Here is a 17,954-nt window from a genome sequence, read left to right as displayed (position 1 = left end):
TGCCTACCCCATTTCCCATCTGTCAACAGATTTTACAATAACACCGTACACATCCACAAGTAAGTTTAACAATGATTAGGAAGCAAACCTCACTAACCCCACACAATTTACCCCCTCCTTTCCCACCACACTTGGTTTCTCCCACTACCCACAATGCAACAGCACAGGTATAAAGCACTGAGACACGTCCCTTTCAATCTTTTATTTCAAGTCAAAATGGCTGCCACCATGTCTGCTGACGTCAGGTGAGAAGGGGTAACCAGGGGTCACAGAGAAGAGAGGGTGGCTCTGTGACAGATACATAGACAGAAATTAATGCAGGGGTGAAAATGGAATCATAATTTAGTTGCATCAGAGCATTGTTGAAAAGGCCTACTTGATAGGAGTGATGCGCCAGCCACTTCACCAGGATCTTCATCCCATCATCATCACTCAGGTGTACCTGTAATAAGTAATTATAAGTGAATATTCAAAACCGATGCTTTGAAATGAAAGTAGACTTTCCCATATGCAATATAAGAACGTGTACTTACGCCATCTCTGACCCAAAGTTTGCGGTCTTGAAGTGGAAAGTACTCTGCAATGGAACATTACTTCACACCTGAGAAATTGAGAAAATAAAATGAAAGATGTTACTAAAACTGTAATGTATGTCCATAAAAAGCAATAACCACATCTTGATACCAGTGTATGTAATCTATATTCTTTAATAAACGTACTCATCCGTGCAGCGACATGACAGAATTCCTGTCGCAACAGCTCCTGGTCAGCCACCTCACAGTTGAGTCGTGGGGGAAAGTCCAGGACAAACACCTACATGAACAAAGATGTACGTAATATTATGAACTACATCTATTCATGACCGAAAGTATTCATTAATGCAGCTCATACGAAAAGACGATTTTAAAGTAAACAAATGATATCTTTGAAAAAAACACTTACATTAGGAAAGCGTTTGGTCACACTGGTCATGAGCTTGGCAAAATCAGCTCCTGCTTCACTGACTGAGCGACTGGCTGTCAAATTGTTGCTTGGAGCCAAGACACAAAGTCCATCAGGTTGATGCGTGAGAACAGCGTTCTCGATCTCCAGCTTCAGGTCAGTCGCTCTCCCCCCAGGGATGGAGAGGAAGCCAAAGGAGAGGATGCCGTCTGGCATCGTCACAAATCCATCTGCGATTGCGCGCAGGTGGGAGCATCCGAGAACAAGCACCAACTGGAACAACAAAATGGAGTGAATGAAAACTACACATTAATTTAGAGCAAATAGTTAGTCCATTTCTTGAGAGGGTTAACTACCTTCTTGTCTGGAAACTTGGGTGGAAGGACCAATTTACGTTGTCTTCCAGTGAGGGAAGACTTTGGCCATGGGCGCACAAAGTGACGCCGACCTGTGCCACAGCCTACGTAAGAGATAGAAAAAAGGATAGTGAAACCTGATGTCATGAATGTAACAGGAGTGGTGTTTTCAGAAGACTGGAATATGTGTTTTACATTTGTGTAGATACAATATGTGACCGCGTAGGTTCCTCATCAACCTTCGGCCTAGCGCGCGCACCCCCCCGCCAGCCCAGCGCCACTCACATCAACTAACAAAGCACCAGCAGAAGGCTGAAATGTTCACCGGACTACTAACGTTAACTACCAACTCTTTGATACTTTATGTACTTCCCGCAATAACTTGCACTCATTTAGTTTGTGAACAAAGTAGTTGGGTTAAACGTTGTTGGTTGTCTTCAGAATCACTGGCGCTAAGGAAGAATACAGCTTGGTCAAAGTAAAGTTAGCTTAGCATTAGCTCGTCATAGCGAAATGGACGAGGCTCAAGAAGGATTATAATAATGAAACTTACCGTTAGTCTGAGTAGTTTTCAGTCGGTTGGGGAAATCAGTGTATCTCTTCAATGTGTGGTAGTGTAAGTATTTGTGTGGTTTAAGCAGTGTAGAATTACGAAAAGTAGAGAGCTCAGGGTGCAGTTGTTCCTTGAAATTCAGTGTGTCGGCGAGCTGCATATATAGCATCATGACATCCGGCGGGAGTTGGTAGTGTTTTAAGAAAACGGACCGTAAAGGGAATTGCACAAATAAGGTTCACCTTGGCAAGAAGCATTGCTATTTTAAGCTATAGACTGCACATATGAAACATTCTTCGTGTACTTGTACCACTGATAACTGTAGATGGCAATGATCCCACTGATTAACGCGTTCATTTTGACAGGGCGAATTATTTAACCTTTGAGCATGGTGCCGCGTCATAAATTGTCCGGTAGAACGTCTCCCGTCAGTTCCGTCTGGTTACCCAGAGCAAACTAGCCTCTAGCACTACCGTATTTTCGCGACTATACGGCGCACTGGATTATAAGAGGCACCTTCAATGAATCGCCTATTTTAGAACTATTTTTCTATATAGGGCGCACCGGATTATAAGGCACATAGAATAGAAGATACTGCAGTAAAACGTTTGACTGGGGCAGCGTTATGCCTCCACTAGATCGGGCTGTGCTAAAAAATACGGCACTAGTTGAAATAAATTCTTCCAGAATTGTATCTAATATTGAGAAATACACACTTACCGTTGTCCATAGTGACACTTAAATAGTGTATGCAGCTCTGTCCCTATCCAGTTAGCAGCCGTATCTTGCAGCTAGCTGTCTGCCTATGGTGGCCGGATGGAGAGGCTCACTCGCGTATATATATATTTTTTTATTTGTTAGGGGGGGGCGCTTGGTTGTTTTTAATGAAATGTAATTATTAATGAATCGCTTTTTTTATTCAACCTTCACGCATATTGGTGCGAACAAAAATTGTTAATAAGTGTATATGTATTAATTAATTGTAATATAAGAATGATGCCATTTTGAGTGCCATTTGATTTTTTTTTTTTAATCCAGGAGGTATTTTATAGGCCAATCAGAAGGGGGGAGGTGGGCGGGGTTTTGAGGTTCGAAAAGCAGCTCTCCGCCATTACTATTTGAAAAGACAAAGTAGTTACGTACCGTCGTCGAGCTATACATTCGTAAGTATCCATTAGTATATTGATTTAATGCTGATGTAATGAATGACAACAAATTCATTGTTAGGTAAGGTAACGTAGTTAATCCTGAAATTGTAGTACCTGTGTTATTCATTTACATCTGTGGGAAATAATGCTGACGCACATGTTTGCGGATAATGTGGTATGTAGTGTTTGGCCTGTAGAGTTATTTTATCTTGTATGTACCGTGTTTTGTTGTTCATTAGAAAATGCAAAGTCCAACCAAATTCGCCCAAATTAATGACGGGGAGGTGGAGAATGTGAGGCAGGCCTGCCAAATTCAAACTGTAAGTACATGTGTTGATATTTATTTGAGTGTACTCCAGTGAGCACAGCTGAAATATTTGCTGGCTGTGGTGCAGTCATATTATTTATTTATTTATGTGAGCTGAATAGTTCCTGGCAGTGGTGAAAAGTCCTAATGTATTTCTTTGTGTTTGTATGACATTATAGAGCTATTGAGGGGTAATAATGATATTTCATTGGCGTCATGTTTGAAGTTATGCATATTTGTCTTGCAAGATATCCTACAATATAGAACACATATATTCTAATGTATTGATATGTTATAACATGCACCATAGAAGATAGTTATTATTTGAAAAGGATCAATATGTACATTTGTTTGTTTTTAATTTCAGTATGCGTGCCTTGATCAGGCATTGTCTCGCCAGGACCTGTATGTCTTATCGTTAGATTGCAATAAGAAGGTAATGCAGGTCCTGGTGAGGCAGGTCAGGAGGCGGAGAGCTGCTGAACAGCAATTGGCGGCCACAAGAAAAGAAGTGGAAGACCTGAGATGGGAGGCAGCAGCTGCAAAGGTTCAAATGATTGAAGTGAAGGAACACTGTGGTGATGGTGAGTGTGACAATATTCAAGGAATGTATTCAAAATCAGTTATTAGATGTTACATTACATAACATGTCATTTAGGTGACGCTTTCATCCAAAGTGACTTACAATATGTATTAGGATAAAGACAAAAACATGTCATCATTTGTTACATCTCAAACTATCAAACCTCCAAGACAGGTGAAGCATGTGATATTATTATAACATTATTCACTGAAGGGTGGATAAGTGAAGGTGAATAAAAATTTATGTTATTGACAGAGCTGAATATTTTATATTTTGATTGGCTGTGTGAATTGTAAGGGTGTAAATGTAATTTTGTTGATGGCATTATCAAAGAATGCGGCTATAATTCTCCCAGTTAACGTGTGTTTATTCATTTCTTTAATCTGTGCAGATGGTTTGACGGACACTGAGAGGGCGGCCCCAGATACGGAGGAGATATTCCAAGAAGATTTTTAATATTTCTTTTTGTAAATATAGATGTTCGTGTTTTTACTGATGCTGATGTTTATTGTTGTGCTTTTAGCAATTAAAATTTAATATTTATGGACAGCATGTAGTTGTGTATTGTATATTTGGGGCTAAATATATCTACATTATGTGTGTAGTTCTCTTCCTTTTAAAAACAAAAAAAGAGGAAAACAGAGAGCTCTGTATTTTTATACTATGGACATTATACAGTATATTCATATCAAAATGCTATCTGTGGGGACTTTTTAAATGCAGTTATTTAGCAGTTGGATCTTAAATGTTATTGTTTGATTCTTTAGTTTGATAGATTGAAATGTAGGATCACCTTGGTACAGTCAAGGCAAAGGACGACAGCTAACCACAACACTTTTGCTCCATCAAGAAATGTTAACTTTTTAACCAAACACACTGGATACGTGGCTGTCTTCCTGAAGATAGCTTTGCTGAATGAAACAATTAATTAATACATTGACTAAGATCCGCTTCTCCTCTGGGGCATTATATATTGGTGAATTCAAATTGAATCAGTGGAGCCATGTACTTTCAGCTAAAAGTAATATTGCAGTCTTAAGGCAGAGGAGATTCCAGCAATGTTGTCAATGGATTGTCAATTCAGGTTGATAACAAATCCAGGTCTACAGATTCCAAAGCATCAAGCAAACCTATACAACACAGGACTTGTTGTGAATCAATGATCAAAACGTCACCAAAATAACTTTGATCGCCCCCATTCAGTCAAGGCAAGATTATATATATTATTTTATTATAAATGAGCTTATGAGCTTTTTCATATGTGGCATTAAAAGCTCTTTACCCAGTTGCTTAATGAACAGCACCATGCATTGTTAGCCCTCCTTGCAGAGAAGGGCTGCAATGAGCAAAAAAAAGATCAAGGTACACACTTGACACCGTGAGAAAGAATAAATCACAACAGGTGCTGGGGAAAGTTAGATGAAATACCAAGCAAAATTCAATTGTGGAAGCAGTAAAAAAGAGGTGACAAAGTCTTTAACTTTATAACAAATATTTCTGAGCACAAGCCACACAACAAATAAACAAGTTCATGAAAATATAATAAAAACAACACGAATTACATTCACCTCACCAAGGAAAGTAAACTGAATCCCTTTGTTCGTTATTTCAGTTGAACGCGCAGTTAAAAAGACGATGGCTCTAACGGGAATCAAACCCGGGTCAAAATATTGAAAGACCTGTGGCTTACCAACAGAGCTACGTGCTAGGCTCCTATTGCACAATCGAAAAGCGAATATAAAAAGGAAATTCACCCACATTCCGTCAGCGCAGAGAGATCGATATTTTGTAGCATTGTTCAATAGACACAATTGAAGTCACATCAGGAGTCTAATTAATTATGTTGGGGCGATGTACAAAGTGCAAAACATGAATAGAGGTTACTTTGAACAGAAATACATTACGTTAGTGCTGGCGAACTCTCGCGATAACAGCATAAACTCACGCAAGACTACGAGCTGTGGCTCCGCTCTGGGCAGAATAGGTCTATTTAAATTAAAATTGTAATTATATTGAACTGTTCGTGTTATTTGTCTAGATTAGATATGTCAAACTCGCGACACGCTGCCGAACGGCTGCGCCGTCCAGACCAGTCCGCCACCGGACTGCGTCTGCCAGCTGCCCCGCGTCAGCCTTCCCTTCTTCTGTCAGCTGTATGCGCGGCCACGGAGCAGTTTCTGGCCTTAAACTGAAACGAGTTTGACATAACTGATCTTAAGTGTACAAAGTCCATAACCTCAGCAAGGAGAGTAAACTGAATCATTTTGTTCGTTAGATCAGCCGGACACGCGTTTAAAAAAAGAAGGAACAAAGAAAAAGTATTATTTCTTGTAGAATCGATCTCACGACCATAGCATTGGGGGACGGTAGCTTAGCAGAAGAGCTATACCCTCTAATGGGTTTGAGAAGTCGAAATGTCACTGATATAGGATTGGTCACTCCCCTGCAAAAATACAGGGAGTTGTCAAACTAAAAAAATGATAACTGCCTTCCTGTTTGTTTTAGAGAAAATTCCTCAGAGACTTTTTTAAGTCTCCCTTTAATACATTTGGTAAAAAATCAACAGACTCGTAGGTCAAACAGCGTGCCGCCGCCGCTTCGTCAAAATCTTCCAGGGGGCGCAATGGAGGCAATTTTTCACTTTTGATCCAAAACTCCACATCGGGTCTGTAAAGGTCATCACGTAGGATACTCACAGAGGTTTTCAAGAGTTTTGGAGTGTGCCGAGGCTCAGAAGATGTGCTTGAACTTTCATGCGAAGATGGCATCGTCACGGCAACAAAGTTGGTCCAAAACTCCCAATTCTCACTGTGAGCCATCGTCACAGTCTTATGTCTTATATTCCCAGATTTGAGGTTGATCGGATTAAAGGGCTAGGAAATGGACATCTACATGTAGAAACTTTGCATTGACCTAAGCCAATAGGTGGCGCTATACTTTTTCGAAAATCACTGCATGGGAATACTTGCAGGCTTACACAAGCATCACGAATAAACATTTATAGCCAGAAATATCAATGTTCCTTGGAGTTATACCATTTTACATTTTGGAAAAAAATCTTCCAAAATTGTCCAAACTGCACGCAAGCTCACGCCCAGGTAGTTTTATGAAAACTCTTGATTTTAATACGTTTTGACCCCAAGGATGTCAGGAACCACTTGCCAGATTTTGAAATGGATCAGATTTAAACTCTCGGAGGAGTTCGTTCGTTTGTAAATGCAAAAATTGAAGGAAATGGCCAAAAATACACAGAATCACCACAGCGCCCCCTAATGTTCAAATATTCTGGGAAAATTTGGGGATGTTCTAGGGAGGATTCTGGGAGGAGTTCGCAAAAACGTGTTTTTCACAAAATTCAAAATGGCGGCCATAAAACACTAGGCGCATTTGCATACCATAGTCGACTTTTTTGTACAGCACATCCAAGAGCACCTGTGTGAAAAGGTTCCAGGTCGATCGGTAAAAGTAAAAAAAAAAATTAACATTGCGGCCACTTTGGGGGGCGCTAGAGAGTTCTTTTTTTCCTCCTCTAATTGCGGGACCCCAATCATACGTCAATTTTGCGCAGTTCTGATGCGCGTGCAAAAATTCAAGAGTTTTTGAACATGATGAGTCCCCGAAAGTGCGTTCGAAGTGGCGAAATAATAACGAAGAAAAAGAAAAATTCTTGCAATTTCAATAGGGCTTTCGCCCGACTTGCAGTCGGCTCAGGCCCTAATAAAGCTGCAAGCAGCGATGAACGGGCCTTCGCCTATTCTCGCACGTTGGGGTGGGGCGGCGGTCGGCCGGACTCGCGGGTCAAAAAAGACTAAAGAGACTAAACAAATCACTCTCGGGGCTGCCATTCAAACCCGAATCTGCGGCCTCACGAACGGAATCCACCGACGCCGGGCTGTTGCCCCGCTGCAAAAGACCTGCAGAGTAATCGTTACGGGTCTCGGGCACGATGACCACGTTAACAAAAAGATATTTTACTGTTATTACTGATCCTAATTAGCTGATTAGTGCAGCCTGACATGACCTCCTTCTCTCCACCTTCTCTCATCATTTCAAACCCCCATGGAGGGAGTTCTTACTGTAATGTTTGATGAGGCCTATTAATATATTCTGTCTCTCAACCCCCCCACCCACTCACCCAATACCATCATTTCAAAATAAAAGCTGCAATGATTATGTTATTTAAACATGAAGCTTAGGATTCAGCTGTTTTGTTGAATACTTATTCCGCTTTCAAATAGTACTACAACCACTACTAATAATTCTAGTACTTCTAGTATTTCAACTGGTATTATTACTAAATGACTTTTACTACTACTAATATTACTAGTACTACTAGTATTTCAACCCAATGGAGGGAATTCTTACTGTAATGTTTGATGAGGCCTATTAAATAATATATTCTGTCTCTCAATCCCCCCACCCACTCACCCAATACCATCATTTCAAAATAAAAGCTGCAATGATTATCTGTAATTTAGCCATGAAGCTTAGGATGAAGCTGTTTCGATGAATACGTATTGCTTTTTCAAATAGTACTACAACCACTACTAATATTTCTAGCACTTCTAGTAGTACTTCTAGTATTTCAAGTGGTATTATTACTAAAATGACTTTTACTACTACTAATATTACTTGAACTACTAGTATTTCAACCCCAATGGAGGGAATTCTTACTGTAATGTTTGATGAGGCCCATCAATTAATAACTTTTTTGTTTTCTTAGCTTAGGGCGACTAGGTGAGTGGGGAGCGCGGCCGTCCTCCAATCAGAGGGTTGTTGGTCTGATCCCAGGCCCGGCTAACCTGCATGTCAATGTGTCCTTGGGCGAGACACTTGATCCCAGCATTGTTCCTCTAGCTGTGACTACAGTGTGTGAATGTTAGTTACTGATGGGCAGGTGCCAATGTGTATGGTAGGTCCTGTCATTGGTGTATGAAAGGGTGAATGATGTTATGTAGTGTTAAAGTGCTTTGAGTGGTCAGAAGACTAGAAGAGCTCTGTACAAATCTATTTTACAAAGTCCATTTGAATAACATTCTGTCTCCCAGACCCCCCCCCCCACCCAATTCCATTATTTCAACATAAAAGCCTCAATTATTATCTCTACCTCAACAATAGGTATCCCACAATTGCTTTGAAATACTAGTGAAACTAGTACTTCTTCTACTGCTAGTACCACAATTACCACAATTACAACTATAACATTCTTCTTTTTTTGCGTATTCAGTTGTTGATCAGCGGGTGATAGCAGGTTAATAGTGTTGATGGTGATATTAACAAAACATGTCACAAATGATGTACTAAAAAAATCATTAGTGAATTCATATAATGCCTAAGGAAAACATTACCTAATCAAGACCATATCTTTTTGTCAATTTATCAGCTTATTTTACAGTATCTTGGTGATGATACGAATGATCTTAAAGGACATCTATGGATTTAATAAAATGAATTAAGATAGCTGATGAATTAAGCTATGAGGTTTGTGTGGCACAGTTTTCCATCGATACCCGGATTTATGACTTTCCGAATGTTCTTGAATGCATCAATCAAATTCTACGTCACATTCAACGGATCTCCGTCAATTTCCTCTGAAGTCTTGACCGGTAAGTACCACTAAGCCCCGGGCTCATAGTTTGGATGGTGTAATGACAGTTATATAGTTGTGAAACGGCGTTGCGGTCCGTTTGTAACCCGTGCACTATTTGTACGCTAATAAAAGCGTGAAATATTCCCTCCGTATGACAACGCCAACTCGTGGCTAACACTTGCCTAGCCGCTACGTTAGCCACACATTAGTATGACGAAGACAAAAATATGTGACGTTAACAGTATTAAGCTATGTGTTGAACTGGCATTAACTGGTTAGTTGGGTTACTTATTTATCTATCGTTTCAGTCAATATGGCTAGTCTCCGTTAGCCTCTATGTTTACGTAGTTTAACGTTTAAAAGTCACGGGTTCGTTTGTGTGCCGTAAGGAAAATATTTATATTTGTGTCATAGTTTATTACGAGGAAGGAGGCGATTTTAATTCATTTGCAACATTGAGCACAAAGGTGCAATAGGCTTTACATTATTGAAGATAAAGTACTGCTCAAAACCGTATTGCTTATTCTATGATGCAGATACCAGCGAAATTATAAATAGTAAGTAAATAGCTTCAGCACTAAATGGTTGTGTATCGCATTTCAGTAGCCTAGAGAAAATAGTCCCCGAAGGTGTATGTAAATAACATTGGGTCTTCTTGCAATATCTCGCACATTCTTATTCATTCACATCGGTTGCGAAAGCTCGCACTGGCAGAAATCATTTGTACTGTTTCCGGTCTTTTGTCTGCGATCGCCACCGAGCTAAAAATTGAAATATTACCTAACGGTTGTGCAAAATCTAACGATAATCTGTTACTTTGAGTGCGCAGTGATATGTAATGCTACTTTTAGCATTACGTAGAAGTTAGCATGTGGTAACCACGGGACTATTTCACTCTTCTATTAACAAATCCGATGTCAATTCCATTTAAAGTAGTTTGTTGCTTTTGAGAAACATAATTAACTAACGTTAGTTTATCACGTCAACTCAATAAATTGACATTACATAATTATAAGCTGGGACATGTAAAATGCAAATCTATGTATAACGTCAACTTTATTGGCTGTGAGATCAGTTCAAGCTAATGCTTGACTTTATAAGAACAAGTTAATTTAGTTGATGCGTTTTTCCGCCATATGTTTATTTACCAGCTTTATGTATGTAGTCTATTTCTTTTAAGGTCATAAAAACGTTGTCCACCACAACATTACGTTAATATATGACTGAGATTGAATTACACTTCATTACTCATTATGTCGGTAATATGGAACAGCAGTTATCTACTTCTCTATGTATGTAATATATCATTTCCTAAGGTGTTTTGTTTAAAGGCTGAAAGATAGAACCTTCTTAATGTCCGTTTGTCATATTGTTTCCTCTCTTAGACAACAGAGCATCCTTATCTGCATTGTGTGTGGTAAGTTAAAAATAATGCAACATAAATATCTAATAGACTACATAACTATACTGCAAATGACGTAGATATTTTCAATTTATTAAACATTTGCATCGTATTTTTTGGACGGCTGCCACATCATTTTTGAAGTTGATGTATTTTTTTTGTTTCTTTATAATTCAATAGTTAATTTTTGTTTGCAAATGGGAAGTTTTTAATCGTCCAGATATATTGCAAGATAATTTCCTCAAATGTATTTATTTTTATAAAGGAATAAAGTGATTAAAAAATATAAATATTACGTTTGAGAATGTGGAATTAGAGTTTTACATTTCTTTCTTTAATTTCATACTTTGCTGCTACCAAACTAATTATCCGGCTCTGACTGTATGTACCATACTATAGAGCCATTTCAGTCCCTAAGAGGCATTAACACATATGGAAAGAATATATAATGTTGTCTTGTTGACGTCAGTCAGTATTGCCACAAAACTGCCACATATATTTTAACTTTGGTGAAAACTGCGACTTTTCAATGAGACAGAAATGATCAATAAAGAAATGCATTGTTTCACTTGAAAGTACTAGCATGTTAAATAAACTGAACTAAAAATTTCTACCTTTTCTCACCCTCTCTTCATCCGTCACCCTCCTCTTACTCCTCCCAACTTCTCTTTTCTATCTAGAACGGCAGACTATTGCGACTGGTGACTCTTTGGTGACTCTAAAGTGTAAGCTCACACATTCATTCAGATATTACTGTAAGTAAACTGATCTTTTATTTGTTTACAGTTTAGAATGCCTTCCCATCATAATAATAGTCTTGAAAACCCTCATTTAGTTCTCATTCTTTCTGCCTCCTCTTTCCTGTCTCTAACTGCAGCCTACTAGTGTTGGTGACTCCTTGGATATTTTACAGTAAGTAAATCATACATTTGTCTCAGGGCTTTACAATGTGTGCACCTACAGCATCTCCTGTCACGGGAGCCCCCCATCGTCTCAGGAATCATCGTTGACAGTTCTTGATGTACAACCAACAGCTTTAGCCTGCATCAGTTTTAATGTCCCTTTGTCAACATTTCCCAGGAGAATAGTCCATTGTTGATTAAATCAACACTCAATATAATAAGTGCCTGCCAGCATAATATATATATTTTAAGGTTAGGTGACACCTTCAATGATCCAGTGCTAGTTGGAAATTGTCTAACGGATGGTTTTTTTGTGTCTTGCAGGTTTCCTGTTGTCCAGCATCTCTCCTCTATCCCATTGGCTCTCTGTCTGTCCTATACCTTGTATCCACTCTGTCTACAATTTGATAACTCTAGCTTTCCTGTCAAATCTACCCCTCTATCTTTGATTTTGGAAACTCTATCTTTGTATCCCTCTTCTATCCCACTCTATCTGTATACTGAACCGATATTTTGAAACATGAATTTTGAAACCTGAACTCTGAAACCCAATTTTTGGTTACCTAAGGTCATTGATACCTGTCTGTCTGAACAGAACTCTGAGAGTCTCCACTCTCTGTCTCTCCTCTGAACACTCTCACCCGGGTTATTGGTACCTGATCTGAGAGATTCTCTTCTCTCACTCTCACCTCTTTCCATCTCCTATCAACGCATATATTTATACAACGCTATTACTCTTTTTACTAATTTGACAAAGCATTTGAAATGTACTATTAATGAGATTAACAAAATTGGCCTAAACAAAGAATTGAAAAGTTAATTCAGAAGCTGAAAAAACACAAGCACAAATATTTTTGTTGTAATTGAACTACACTTTCATACAACGAATTGGATAATTAGATTGTGAAAAGAAATTACACTTTATAATCTAATCTGGTAGATTTCCTGATATACTATTTACAAAAGTGCAATGAATTAACATAATTTAAGACAACTGCACTCTGGTCAATATACATAGGAACTATTACAAATCTACTGTATATTACAGAGAAGTGTTATTTGCTCCTGATCTCTGTTGCTGTGGACTTTGTGCTGTGGACTGGTTTGTACTTAAGAGGTTTTCTTGGTGAGCCCATATATTTTCACACTTAACACTGTTAACTTGATTAGTCTACGCACAAGGAAACCTCATACTGCTACAAGGAAACCTCATACTGCTACATGCATTATACCTAATTAAACATATTTTTCTTATAAACTTACATTGTGTAAATCAGTGTTTTGTTGTTTAACCTGTTCATACTGAATTGGATTCATCAGGTGTGGCTGTTTCCTGCTGATCCAACGTTCTTCAGAAGCATTCATCAGCCATCACACTCCTATAACATCTGCTCCTGAATATAAACAATAGCTTAATAAAGTATTAGGATGATTTCTACAAGTAAATTGAGCCATTTGAAATCTGACCGCGCCTTTCAGTATAATTAACCAGTTCCAAGTTGTGTGTTTGAGGTAAACTTCAGTTTTTACATTGAATATTTATTTTCACAGATAAATCAAGGTTTCGGTAAGCAATATCTATTGCATATTAAATACAATCGGTCACTTTAGTACATGGTACTTCATTAACATAGACAGACATACTGAGACCCGATTGCAGTATTTAAATCTTAGAAGTGCTTTGTCCAGATATTGTAATAAGGCAAACAACTGGATAATTTGGTTATTAAAACCTCAAAAGAATCCAGAATATCCTTGGGGTTGCTCTCACTGAATTTGACGTTCAATATATTAGTGTTTGTTACACAAATGTTTTGATCTCTTTAAGTGTTAGGCTATTTATATATGTTTTGAAAAGTGTAACCCCAAACAGTATTTTTCATTCATATTAGCATTATTAGTTTTTGTTTAATCGCAGCAAACCGGTTTAATCCATCTTCAAATCCTGGTTTGTTAAAGGTCATATTTGACAAAATTTCATTTAATATCTTGGTTTTGTACAACATTTGTGGTTTTTGAAACGACAACAATGCCAAGGAAAAGTAAGAGGTCACAAGCTCAGAGCCTGCGCTGGCAGCGGCCCAATGACACACACTGTGCAACAACTACTGAAGGAGCAGAATGCGTTGGTCCTGAGAGCAGTGCAGAGGTAAAGATGTCTGCAGAGTGTAAACGTGTGGAACAGGAAGGTCAGCCTGACGCTTCATGTCCACCACTGCTATCTTATGCAGATGTTGTGAAAAGAGGAAAGCACAGTGATGATCCATGTGTAGCAGGACCTTCTAATGTCAAGCAGGTGAACCTTAGAGGTCAAAGTAATGAGTCATGTGAATCACAGGTATCAGATGCTGTAGAGAGAGGAAAAAACAGTGATGATCCATGTGCAGCAGGACCTTCTAATGCAGAGTGCATAGACCCTGGAGATCAGCCTTCTGAACAACATGTGCGTGCATCCCACAGCCAGGCTTCCATCAGATACGGCAGATCCAGAAATCGGCAGTGCACCTGTAACTCACTGACCTTTCTTGCATTCCTTCATGAGAATGAAAAAATCACAAGAGCAGACCTGGACCATGTTTTGGATAAAGGTAACACAATGTATAGAGAGACCCGGAAACGAGTCACTAATCACATCTATCTAACCACCGATGACCTCACTGATGAAGTTCCTGCACGTTGTTGTCACGGCAGCAGGGTGACAGCGGATGTGTTTGACGTGGGCACTTGAGACGAGGGGGGCAAAAAAGCAGCACAATAGCAAAGTCAGCGTCGACAGGGCAGGAGGACTAATAGAAAAAAAAGAAGAAAAAAAGCCCTGGGCGTCCTAGCCTTAAACTGCAGTGGGATGGAATTTGTGTAAACAAACATCTTTATAAAAAGTAAAATGTTTAAAATCCCAGGTAAAAATTGCATTAAGAAATGGGATGAGGGAGAAAAAAAATGCTGGGACGGGAAGGAATGCTGCACTCGAGGTATAATAAAGATTTAAAATAAAAAAAAGGGGCTGGACATCGGGGAATAGTGGGACGGGAAGGAAGGCTGCACTAAAATAACACACATCTTAAATGCAATAATGAATAAATGAAATCATTAATACCCAACCCCAAGTTAAAATTCTATAAAAGCACAAAACACACCTAAAATAAAAAGTGAATACATTAAATCATTAAGACAACACCAACCCCAAGTTAAAATTCTATAAAAGCACAAAACACACCTAAAGTAAAAAGTGAATACATTAAATCATTAAGACAAGAACACCAACCCCAAGTTAAAATTCTATAAAAGCACAAAACACACCTAAAGTAAAAAGTGAATACATTAAATCATTAAGACAAGAACACCAACCCCAAGTTAAAATTCTATAAAAGCATAAAATGGCACAGTGGACATGAATTCTTGCAGCAAAGCTGCCGTGCAACAACAGTGTTCTCCCGGATGGTCCAGTGGCGCGTGGAAGATGAGACGTGGAAAACACCAACAATCTGCTGGACAAATTTGAAGAGCACAGCAAAGTGAGTTTGCGTGCAGAGATTTCATGCACGAAGACCTGCACGTCCCCGTGTACTGCACTACAGTGTCACATCCTCAGGCCTCCCTCGAATACACCGTCGGCTACGTTCAGCGGAAGGACTTGAGGGTCTTCATGGACAAATTCGGGCAGAAGGATCCAGACCCTCTGGATGTCACCGAATTGGTTGCCCCGGACGAGTCAAGGTCAAAGGTCGGTCCAACTTGCCTGCAAGTTTGTGGCGAAGGACCCTGGCGTCCACATCATGTTTTCCCGTTCTCCACCCTCGGCCACAAACTTCCAGTCCAACCTGGAAGGAAAGGGGATGGACATCAGAGAGGACTTGCGGGGAATAGTGGGACAGGAAGGAACGCTGCACTTTAGGCATAAAATAACATAAACATCTTAAGTGCAATAATGAATAAAATCATTAATACCCAACCCCAAGTTAAAATTCTATAAAAGCACATAACACCCACCTAAAAAGAAGTGAATTAAATCATTAATACCCAACCCCAAGTTAAAAAAATATATATCTAAAACCAGCATAAAATACACCATATCAAAGATAAAAACATGTAATGAATAAATAAAAGTGTCACGGTTTGGTTCTGCTTCCTGTCTTTTGTTGTAGTTTTCATGTCTCTTGTGTCCCTGGGTAGCTTCACTTCCTGCCTTGTCCTGTGATTGACTCCTCCTGTGTCCAATCACCTGCACCTCCCTAGTGAATTTAAGCCCTGTGTGCCTGTTGTCCCCGGTCGCGTCATTGTCAATGTCTAGTTGTCGGTGCACGTCCTTTGGCTCTTCTGGAGCACCTTCTGGAAACTCCTGCGAGTCCTACCTGCCTTCCAGCTGCACCCTCGTATCCTGACAAAAAGTCTGCAGTCCGCTCTTTCTGATATATTGCATTTACTGTCATAGGGAGCTAATCTTCCCAGATGTGAAAGTCCGGTACTTCACGGGGACCAGGACCATGTGGTGGAACTCTAAGGACTACGTCCAGCTCCACCTGGAGAGTCATCCGCCCTCCAGACTGTCCACTGCTGCAATCGAGGACCCTTGAAGTCTGTGTGGAGCTGGAAAGACTAGGTCTGGCCTACTCGCGCACTTACAGGGAACATGGCATGATTTGGATGGAGCTCCATAACTGCACTCGAAGTGAGCTGCAGATAACTCCCATCGAGAGGCTGTTCCCCTTCTGCCAGACGCTGGAGGCGGGACCTCCAGAACAGTCGGCACAAACTAATCTTCCCAGATGTGAAAGTCCTGGTTGGTTGTCCAAAGTCCATGGTTTGGATGGAGACGGTCATTTCTCACCTGCCACCAAATCGCCAACGGCTTCCAAATTCCACTCTCCGTGTGTTGACTTACCAGATTTGTGTTGGGATGTTGATGAACGGAGACCACATGGCTTACACTCACCTCAAGGACCTCCTGCAAGAGAGAAGTCCAGCAACGTCTCAGGGTAAAATGCAGAAGCTGCAAGTCCTCTCCAAGTTTACACTCCCAAAAGATTACAACGTTGGTGTGGAAGCTTAATGAGTCCATCCCCTACCGCGTGCAATCAAGGCGTCCAGGGCTGGAGCGGATGGCAAGAGGTCCATGAAGAGTTTTTGCCATCCGGGGTTGAGGACAAAGTCTCCTACCAACAGAAACGGGAGAGCTGTTGGAAATAGCTGCCAGACGATTTGATGCCTTAAGACACAACAGGAGGGCCTTGCTAAAAAATCCGTTGGACAACGAGTGAAGACAATGTGAGAAGAGCCACTCTCCACACTCGAGAGAGAAAAGTGGACATTAGGAAAAATGGAGACTGTCGAGCGTGTGTGTGTGTGTTTTATTTACTTACCTTTTTACCTACTTGTTTGCATTTGTTAATTTGCCCAGCATAGATATTTTCATGCTCAAGTCCATTAGTTGGAGGCACTGTTGTAACGGTTCTGTTAGATAAAACAATAAATAGATAAATTCAATCCTCCACAAGGCCTCTGCCTCGACGTGGAGGCTTGCTAATGCAATGGGTAATTGATGCTACCATAGCTAAACCAGTTAATCAAAGGCTTAAAGTTAAAGAACAATTGAAAACCAATAAAGGAGTCAGTTACCTTTGCTCAACCACAGGTGTGTCTCTTCCCATGTACGTGTTTTAGCATTTAAAAAGACCTCAAAAGTGATTGCAATGGCGGCTCGCCGGACGTGGCAAACAGCTGGCCGCGTCTCGTCGGTGTTATTTCGGCGGTCTCAGGACGCAGCCGGGAGGGGAGCGCCCCCCAGCGGGCTGGGGGCTGCGCGCACGTCAAGTCGGCGTCAACGCCGACGCGTGCTGGTTTCTGGCGGAAGCGCTCCGTGCCTCGGCGTGCTGCGGAGAGCTTGACGGCGGAGGAAATGCCATGTCGTTACGCGTTTCGAACGGCAGAGGGCAGCCTGTCCATTCCGATGGCAGGAGGGGGGATTTCATGACGTTACATGAAATGACATTTAGCTGACGCTCTGATCCAAAGCCACTCACAATAAGTGCATTTCCACATCGAGGTGCAAACTCGGAAGAACAAGTAACAAGAAAGTGCAATTTTCATCAAATAAGCAGCTTCAAAACGTGTCATACAAAAGTGATGTCATGATGAGTAGAATTAAAGTGCTGCCATTTGTTAGTTGGCAGC

The 17,954-nt window shown here is 40.3% G+C and overlaps 2 long non-coding RNA genes across 2 annotated transcripts; one reads left to right on the top strand and one right to left on the bottom strand.

Moving 5' to 3' along the window:
- The first annotated feature begins 11,560 nt into the window (after positions 1–11,560).
- On the top strand, positions 11,561–12,402 carry LOC134106175 (uncharacterized). Its single transcript, XR_009942536.1, has 3 exons — positions 11,561–11,606; positions 11,759–11,793; positions 12,108–12,402. It is a non-coding gene; the product is annotated as an uncharacterized LOC134106175 (long non-coding RNA).
- Positions 12,403–13,184: 782 nt separating this feature from the next.
- On the bottom strand, positions 13,185–17,506 carry LOC119229380 (uncharacterized). The gene is made up of 4 exons (XR_009942520.1): positions 17,400–17,506; positions 17,144–17,234; positions 16,850–16,936; positions 13,185–16,728 (listed from the first exon to the last, which is right to left on the bottom strand). It is a non-coding gene; the product is annotated as an uncharacterized LOC119229380 (long non-coding RNA).
- Positions 17,507–17,954: the final 448 nt, after the last annotated feature.

Source organism: Pungitius pungitius, chromosome 16 (genome assembly GCF_949316345.1).
Source record: "Pungitius pungitius chromosome 16, fPunPun2.1, whole genome shotgun sequence".
In the NCBI taxonomy this organism is placed as follows: Eukaryota; Metazoa; Chordata; class Actinopteri; order Perciformes; family Gasterosteidae; genus Pungitius; species Pungitius pungitius.
This window is presented reverse-complemented; position numbering and strand designations above follow the sequence as displayed.